The sequence below is a fragment of the Etheostoma cragini genome, chromosome 18 (genome assembly GCF_013103735.1).
Source record: "Etheostoma cragini isolate CJK2018 chromosome 18, CSU_Ecrag_1.0, whole genome shotgun sequence".
NCBI classification, from domain to species: domain Eukaryota; kingdom Metazoa; phylum Chordata; class Actinopteri; order Perciformes; family Percidae; genus Etheostoma; species Etheostoma cragini.
The window spans coordinates 3,627,317-3,636,384 of NC_048424.1; the positions used below are offsets into that span (position 1 = coordinate 3,627,317).

The 9,068-nt window shown below is 40.4% G+C and overlaps 1 long non-coding RNA gene across 1 annotated transcript in view; it reads left to right on the forward strand.

Annotated features, from left to right (window-relative positions):
* The window catches only part of LOC117961306, a 13,124-nt gene extending 7,527 nt beyond the window's left edge, over positions 1 to 5,597 (forward strand). The window contains exon 3 of the long non-coding RNA XR_004660371.1: positions 5,510 to 5,597. This is a non-coding gene — a long non-coding RNA (uncharacterized LOC117961306). The remainder of the gene's footprint in view (positions 1 to 5,509) is intronic.
* Positions 5,598 to 9,068: the final 3,471 nt, after the last annotated feature.

A 9,068-nucleotide genomic window follows, 5' to 3' on the forward strand; every position in this document is an offset into this window, starting at 1 on the left:
ACCAACCTAGGTATATATATATATATATATATATATATATATATATATATATATACCCTATCTCTCTCTATATTTATAGATATATATCTATGTAAACAACTAGTAAAGTAAACTATATCTGTGATAGAAGCTGTGTTTTCTTCAGATTGCCTCTGATGCATGCCTCTGTACAATTACCGTGTGCGATTCTTTATTGATCGCTTTTCACCTGAAGGGAAGGTCAGCCAAACAGAGCAGCACGATACAAAGCTGTGGATTTAGTGTTTTGTTAAGAAAGCTGGAGTTGGTTTATTAAATTAAAACAAGATGATCAGAAGCTACAGCCTACCGAATAAATACATGTACATTTCTCCATCCTCAGGTCAGGCAGTTTGTTTCATTAATGCAGGTTTCATTCTCCATTTTGTTTGCAATTTGTTGAGAAAACATTGTGTGCTCAAACTACAGGATACATTAATCTCACTACACATCTATCTGACAGAAAACAAATAAGAAGTGGAAAGGAATTGCATCACTTGCAGTTTTGAATACTAAGGCCGACAATAACCTAAAAAATGATAGACAGAATGTGCTGTGTGTCTCTCAGTACTTTATGACTTACAGTTTGCGCTCTCAGCATCAAGCCCATTGGTTCCTACTGAAGATGTAAATCTGACTAGAAAACACAACTATATAGGAGGCTTGGGCCGGTGCAAACATTTTCAAACCGGTTTGATATCCTGCCAAACTGGATTTAACCACTACGAGTCTTAGCTGCTCAGGAGTGAGATTGATAAGAGAGTCCATAATGAGCGCAAGGACTCCAGACCACATGGTGGCGGTAATGCAACTCTTAGCTATGACTTATTACCTGCAGTATGTTATAATAACTCTTTTGTTAGGTTATAACATGGCGTGGAGCGGCTGGTGCAGGTGCATTTAGAGCATTATAAAAATCCCGTTTTCTTTGACGCAGTTGAATATGTGTTTTGGTTAATGTCTCCAAAGACATTGGCTGTAATGGCAAGAAGTTATTTTCAAAATAACATCCTAAATATCCAGTTGGTAAGCACCAATACCTGCAGTAAGCAGGTTGTACTGGCCTACTAGTGCATTGGCACAGTAATTAAACATTACAGCCTTCTTTAATTAAGCTCCCTTTTCCCTCGTTCCAATGCAGCATAGCAAATTACTAATTATCTGCTAAGAACTATCATCACCAGCCAAACGTTTCGCAGAGGCAGGATGCATGTTAATGAGTTTTTCCTGTGTTTGAATGTCTAAATCCCTTTTTAAATACAGACATCTGGCCTCGGCCTCAGTCGTCTGACCACATATGGCTCTTAGAGAACGGGGCAGAGCAGAATTCAAATGTAGCTGAGAGTAGCCTTTGTGACATTTTAAAAGCTCATTTGTCAAACTTTCAGAGAGCTTTTAAAAGATGAACTTTTTTTCTATCAAATATGATTCAAGTGGTCTCATGTAAAGGTCCCATGGCTTGTAAATGTCACTTTATGAGGTTTTTTTAACATTAATATGAGTTCCCCCAGCCTGCCTATGGTCCCCCAGTGGTTAGAAATGGTGATAGGTGTGTACTGAGCCCTGGGTATCCTGCTCTGCCTTTGAGAAAATCAAAGCTCAGATGGGCCGATCTGGAATCTTGCTCCTAATGACATAAGGGGCTTTGTCCGCCCACAGAATTTGGCCCACACATGAGAGAGAGAGACATCATGGCTTTCAAATAAGCAAAGTGACAGTCGGTCAAAGCCACACGCCCAGCCTCCACCTTGTCTCTCCTCTCTCCTCCTCAAAAGCTACACACTCAGAAATGGCTAAGGAGCTCATTGTGGGACTGGCTCTAGTGGCTGTAATTCTGCACCAAAGCTGAATTTTGGGAAAGAGACTTCAGATACAGTATTAGGGACCACTAAGGCCTATATAAAAGAGACTTTAGAAATAGTATTAGGGGACCACTAAGTCCTATATAAAAGCATCCAAAGAGCACCATGTCTTGGGACCTTTGAGGTATTGACCCAGTCATTAGACCTTTCTCGTGTTGTGGTATAGAGCGGCTGCAGACTTGTTAAAGAGTCTCTACAACATTTGTATTTACAACTTGCAACGGGCTTTTACAGGTCAGTTTCTGAGCATTGTTTTGAAACATATCTCTGCTTTCTATTTCTCACATGGAGTCACTCGCATGCCAAAGCTTCCACTCTGGTTGTATAAGACTAGGAGTGTCACGATTTTAATTTTGGAGAAATTTAAACAAAATAAGCTTTCAGTTATGACTCAAACTCAAAAGCAGGATCTGTGATTTCCACAGTATTTCTTTCTCTCTCTACCCCCGCCAACTTGGGTTCATCCAAAGAAGTAAAAAACATGCAGCTAAAGACACGGTATAGGGTTAGCTTAGCATTACAGAGATGAGAAACAGACACAAACAATGAAGGTAAAGCATTTCCTCCAACGGGACTCTGTAGTGCATTCATGAGCACCTTGGTAAACTAATGCTGTATTCAATTGCACTCTTCAAAAAGTCAAAACTGAACAACAAAAGTAAAAATTAAAAACCAGAATTCCAAATGGCGTTTTGCATAGTTCATATTGTATAATGTCTGTTCTAGTTCATTACAAAGATAACAGACATTAGAAACTATCAGCCTCCTGAAGCTGTAAAGCTCATTAAACACTCTTAACTAATTCATGGTCCATAAAATCAAAATGGATGATTTTATTTCACAGTTGAATAGTCATTAATTGCAGAATGCAGAAATTGCAGACTCTGTTTATTACAATGCCACTTCTTTTTTTAGATGTGCAGGAGTTTCATCAGACAGCTGCTTCTCGATATTAATACCAAATGTGCTGTTATTATTCCAGTCATACTGCAGCCGGCTGATGAAGTAAATGGGATTCTGAATGTTGAGCTATTTTTCATACTTTTATATAAGTTTCTGTTTGAATGGCAATAATTGCCAAACCTGATCCTGTAGAACCTAATTTTCTAGTCTTGTGCACATGAAGCCCCTCCAGCTCCCACACGTCTCTATGACAATACCAATGTAAAGCTGGGACATTCTGTCAAGCTCAGTTAATCACTTTATTTGGACTACTAATGAATTACGAAGTCCCTGCCACACTGAATCTGCCTCTCGCAGGTTTACATTACTTGTAGCTTCCCCGCAGAATGACTCAGCTGCAACGCACAGAGCTAGTTTGCTTTCCCTTGTTAACAATGTTAGTCAAAATGTGAGCCTGTCAAAGTTTTTCTGCTCAGCAGGAGAAGATTAATACAAGCTGTGACTGCCAGCTCATACCTGCCCTGTGAAGGAGGTTGCTGTCATTAGCAGCATTGTTAGCATTCGGATTACAGTTTTTTTATGGCTTTCTGTCGCTTAGCAGATACTGTTGACATTAAATGTGGAATTAATGAGCTAGGACTGCAACACATTTATATTCCATTAAAATGAATGTGATTGTTTTTTGTTTTTATTAGTTCACTGAATGTCATGAACTTGTAAGTAATGCTCAATAGAGTTGACCGAGAGAGAAGGCGAGGTCTTCAAAATGTTTGTTTTGTCCAACCAAATGTCCAAAACCCCAAAAGTATTAAATGAGTGAAAAAACGCAAATCACCTAATTTGATTGTCAAATAATTGGTAAACACATAAACTTTTTACAAGATCAACAGCTGTAAGATTGAAGGTCTACCCCAAGGGACAACTTTTGGGTCTGAAAGTGAGACTAATGCCGAATTCTATCTAATTTCAAGCAGAGGGAGACTCTACTGGCTCCAAAAAGAAGTCTGTTTCTATAGAAGTCTCTGAGAAAATGAGCCTACTTCTCACTCAGTAAACATTTTCATAATGAGTTGATGGTCTCAATCACTAGTTCCAAGTTTTCTTCATTACAGCATGATGTTGATTTAGTAAATGATGGTCCCATTTATTTTTGTTTAGAAGATAAAGGCAGGGGATGGTTTAGGCCTGTTAATCAGGACAGGGGCTTAGCGATGCTAACCATGCTAACACTGTGGACATTAACATAGACCAAGGTGTATTTGGCGGTTGTCCATGTTTTCATCATAAACTTTGACCCTGTGTGTTTTCACTTCAAAGTTAATTGGAACTTTTGGTCGCCTAAAAATGTCTCGTTCAGCATTCGGGAACACCTTGTCAACCGAAGCTAGCTAGCGTCAGCTGGTCATTTGAAGTATGGTTTGCTGATTTTCTGTGCTGAGATGCACTTATACCCGCCGCTAAATCTCCGCTGGATGACTCGTTTCAGAAGGGTTCAAAAACTTTGACATTCCCTTTTTAACGTTTTGCTTAGCACTATTGAATATTGAATTGAATTGTACACAACACTAGCTTAGTTGTGCTTTTCTCCCCAGCTCCCCACTTTTGTCAAAATATGTCACCTCTGGCTCCAAAATACCAAGATGGCTACGGCCAAAATGTCATGGCTTCAAAACGGTCGTCCATAAAACAATGCGTGACATTATTTGTACCGTTATTTGTACAGTGTGTTGTTTACCCGTCATGTTTGAAAATAAAAATAAAAACAAATCACTAATTTATGGTTATTTTCTAATCGTAGTTTCAGTTGGTATTTGTCATAGAACAATTCTTCGTAAACGGTACACTGTCTTTAAAGCCATCCTCTGTTTTCAGCATATTTTCTCAACAGTTTTACATTTAAGTGTTTAAATGGAAGCATTAGACCTGTAAAGTGCTGACCTGAAGTTGATGTAGCATGCAGTGGCACACGACTAAGCTGTAAACTGCCTTTATAGAAGGAAAAGTAATTTGAGGAAATAGCTGCAGACACACACACACACACAGTTTACAACAATAAGGGCAATTTAAAAGGTTAATGTCAGTCAAAAGTGGCTGACAGCGTGGACCAAGGCTGCTTGTAGATATCAACTGGGAGTATCGGCAACTTAATCACCCCTCTCCCCTGAGAGGGGTGAGAGGGCTCCTGCCCCTGCCCCTGCCCCTGCCCCTGCAGTGGCCAAGGGCAGTAGTAACACAGATAGTCTGAGTCAGCAGGGGATGAATGGCTGCTTGTTTAATCTTTATTTTCTCAGAGAAGATGTGCTGAGCGGGCTTGTTCCTCATGCCTGCAAACACAGTCCCAATACTCTGTTGGACGCTGAGCAGTAATTTAGCTGAGGATTAGGTGTCCGGCCTAAGGTTGCTATAACACTGTGTCACCACTGGCCACAAGGTTGATTAGGTTAAATTCCTAAAGAGATCTCATGGTGGTCCTGTTATGTTTGAATGAATTTAAAGCGCCCATCTTATGCTCATTTTTAGGTTCGTAATTATATTTAGAGGTTGTACCAGAATAGGTTTAGATGGTTTCATATTTTCAAAAACACCAGATTTTTGAACATTGTAAACACGGCTGCAGCTCCTCTTTTCACCCTTTGTGTTGAGCTCTCTGTTTTAGCTACAGAGCAAGGCATCTCACTTCTATGTCTTCTACTTCTACAACATTGTTGAAAGTGACACATACGCAGTAGTTAGGTACTGTGCTACTAGCTAGAAGCTAGCGCTGTTAGCGGTTAGCCACCTTGTTCTCAAAGGCAAAACACTGCTACAACACACACAAGTAAAATTAAATGAGAATCAAATTTTTTTTTTTAAGAATATTTTTTTTAAGTATAATATTTTTTTTTATATATGAGATTTTTACAAATCGTGAACAGGGTGAATGGAGATTGAGATTTTATAAAGATTAATCATGCAGGCGTACTGTTAACTAATAACTCCACCGTCACCAAAATGCCCCCAAAGATCAAATCCCCTACAAACCGTTATCTGAAAGCTGAAATGTTAAATTTGTTAATGATCCGCCACAAGACAACACTGTCTCTCTCTCTCTGCGCACGCACACACACACACACACACACACACACACACACACACACACACACACAGGTGTTTGATTAACGCAGATATTTTGATTAGCTCTCATCACGGGCCGGGTGAGTAGCTCACGGCCATGAGTCCATGAGGCTAATGTCTGTGTGATTACCCGTACTCCAAATTTTCATTGTGATATTATGTGACTGCATTCTGAATCTGAGCGTTCTTCGTCAGGTAACTCAGTAAGTTAGTAGCAGGGTCTACAGGCTGTACACAGGAGTTGCATATGAAGTGGTTTGGGGGTCTTCATTTACATAATTGTGGGGTACAATTTGGTTTTGATGAATTCTACAAGCAGCAATACTACAGGCCACGTAATCGACCCGATCCAAACAGGAACATTTTCAACAAGCACTGCACCAGACCAACTAAAGGAGGACATGGGCTTTGCAATCAAACTATAGCTTAAGGGAAAAAGGACTAAACAATGCATCCTTAAAAGGATTTGCATGCCATTAGTATTCCCTGACACTGTTGGCAGGGACTCTGGCTGAAGAAGCAACAAAACTGTTTGCAGATAAATGTTCATACACCTAGACAACACCTGAGACTCTCATAATGCTGTTTTAAGATACTTTATTTTTAGTAGAGGGAACCTTTCAACGCAGCCCTGCCTTGCATGCTGGTAATATTAAGTTAAGTATTAATTATAGCTGTTAATGTCCGTTTCTTCTTCCGTACAAGTTACTTCCCGTCAGAGCTGTTTGGAGGAGCAGATCGTCCGGGTGAATCCACACGGGTCGCACTTCATTCATATACTAATATTTAACGTGTCTTGAACTGAAAACCAAAACCAGAACAGTCCGTCGTACTGTGATAACTCTTCTGTTATCCCAAAGCTGACTTCAATTAAATGAGGTGACTCTGACGAATGAAATAAAGTGAAAACCCCGAGCAAAACCAGACTCTCAGTACTGTCGGCAATAATCTAACTCAGGGGTGTTTTTCAGGCCAGGGACCCCTCAGCTCAAAGAGAGACAGAGTAGGGACCCAGTTGAGTTGCATACTAAACTGGGCAGAAAGGATGAAAAAAAGGATATTATTTATATATCATGTTTTAACGTTAAACATACATATGGAAGGTATGAAACTGTATGGCTACCATAGTGGCTAGCTTACCTATAGTAAGCTTATGTGTTTTTAATTTTTTTGTGCACAAATAGGCCAATTTATCTTTGCTATTACGTATTAGGTTAGAGTGTCATTGACATATATTTTCAGAGATTTTCAGCCCCCCTGCAGTAACTCTGAGGACCCCCATAGGGGTGACGGACCCCGTGTTGAAGATCTCTCATCCAACTTATTAGGAGCCTGCAAAAGGAGGGTCTTTAAAAGTTACAGGAAATCATCAAAATTACATTTTCAGATGAATTTCTGTCATAGAGAGCAGAAGGGAGAAGAGAATTTAAACAATAAATTATTAGCGGCAGATATATATATATATATATATATATTGAGACAGAAGGAATCTCCTGAGCTCCAGAGTCCCAGAGAAACCATGACAGATAGCTGCAGTTGTTCCCCGTCCGCTCCTCCTCCTCTGCAGCGTTTGAATCCAAATTTGCGCTCTCGGCTGCAGGCTTTTATTTATTTATTTTGCATGCATGCGGTGCCTCATTATGGCAGGGCTGTGTCATGTGTATAACGTGACTAATGCAGGATAGAAAAGTAAGGAAGACAAAAAAAAGGTAAAAACCTCCAACAAGAGATTTAGTCACCCGGGTCTCACTCCCAACTCGTAAAATACTGACGCCTGCTGAAGAGTCCTTGAGCAAGACACAGACTTCACACCTGCTCCTTCTACTGCAGAAACAACTAAATACTGACACAAGATGACGTTACTTGCCTAAATTTGTTCTAATTTCTTTGCATTAGGGCTTTTTCCTCCTCTTTTCTAAATAGAGTAAATCTCAATTTGGATAATTTGTTCCAATTAGAAGCAAATCGATGAAAAAGCTCCAAGAAGCTTCTCATCCAAATGCCTAGTCGAATGAAATTATTACAGAAGCCTTGTCATTGTATGGATGTTGCACACACACACACACACACACACACACACACACGCACACGTTGACACACGCGCACACACACACACACACACACACGCACACGCTGACACACGCGCACACACACACATAGGGGAAAGAACACACTTCATCAGCACTATGTGTATTGGTTAAAGTATTGAGGTGTACTTTCTAAAGATAGTACATAGGAAGTTTTGGGTTGTAACCAGGGGCCCCGTATAGAAGGGACAAGTTAGGACAATTCCAAGGGCCCATGACTGACAGGGGCCCCTCAAAATAGGTAAAAAGTAATTTAAAATTTCCCAATTTGATTTTTTTTTCATGCGGCCCGAAATTCCTGGTGGCCTCCGTGGGTGTAACCATGTATCCAGCTAATAAAGGAGGAGGGAGATTGAAGATACTTTGAATAACAACAAGAAGTAACGTCCCCCAACATCGCAAGCACCTTTAAAAAATACATATTTTAATATGTTTTTACAGCTGTGTACTCCTTGTTTTTCTTTCCTTTAATGTTGTTTGTCTTTAATGATATGCAGTAGGCTGTATAACAATGGTGCAATGGTGACCACATGAATTTCCTACTTGCGGATACCTTGACCTATCCATGTATGGATGTGATATGATTTCTCTGTTTGTTGTTAATCTCCATGTGAAACAGGAACAAACACAACCAATAAATGCCGCAGAACTTTCTTTTATTATCCAGTGTGACAGTGAGTCGTAACGGTACGAGCACATAAATAAACTACTTTAAAGTAGATTTTCTTTGGGGCTAAATGACGTGTTATTGGATAAGTGCATAAACTATACCAGCATTTTGGTCAGTATCGGAGGCTTTTCCAATACTGGTATCGCCATGGGAACAAATCTATTTTTGGTACCCAACCCCGTTGATCTGGCAATGTGAGACTAGCCTAGACACAGTGAAGTCTGTAATCATCTTGTTTTCTGGACCTTATTGGCAGCGTCTTGTTTACCTGAAGTGCACCATCTGTGTGCATAGACCCTTGCTGAGGCCGTCACAGCCCGCCGGGCTGGACAGGCTGGCGGCGGCGGCGGCGGCGGCGGCGGCCCGGCGCTGAGCTGAGCGCGGGCTGATTGACACAAATACCCACTGAGCTGC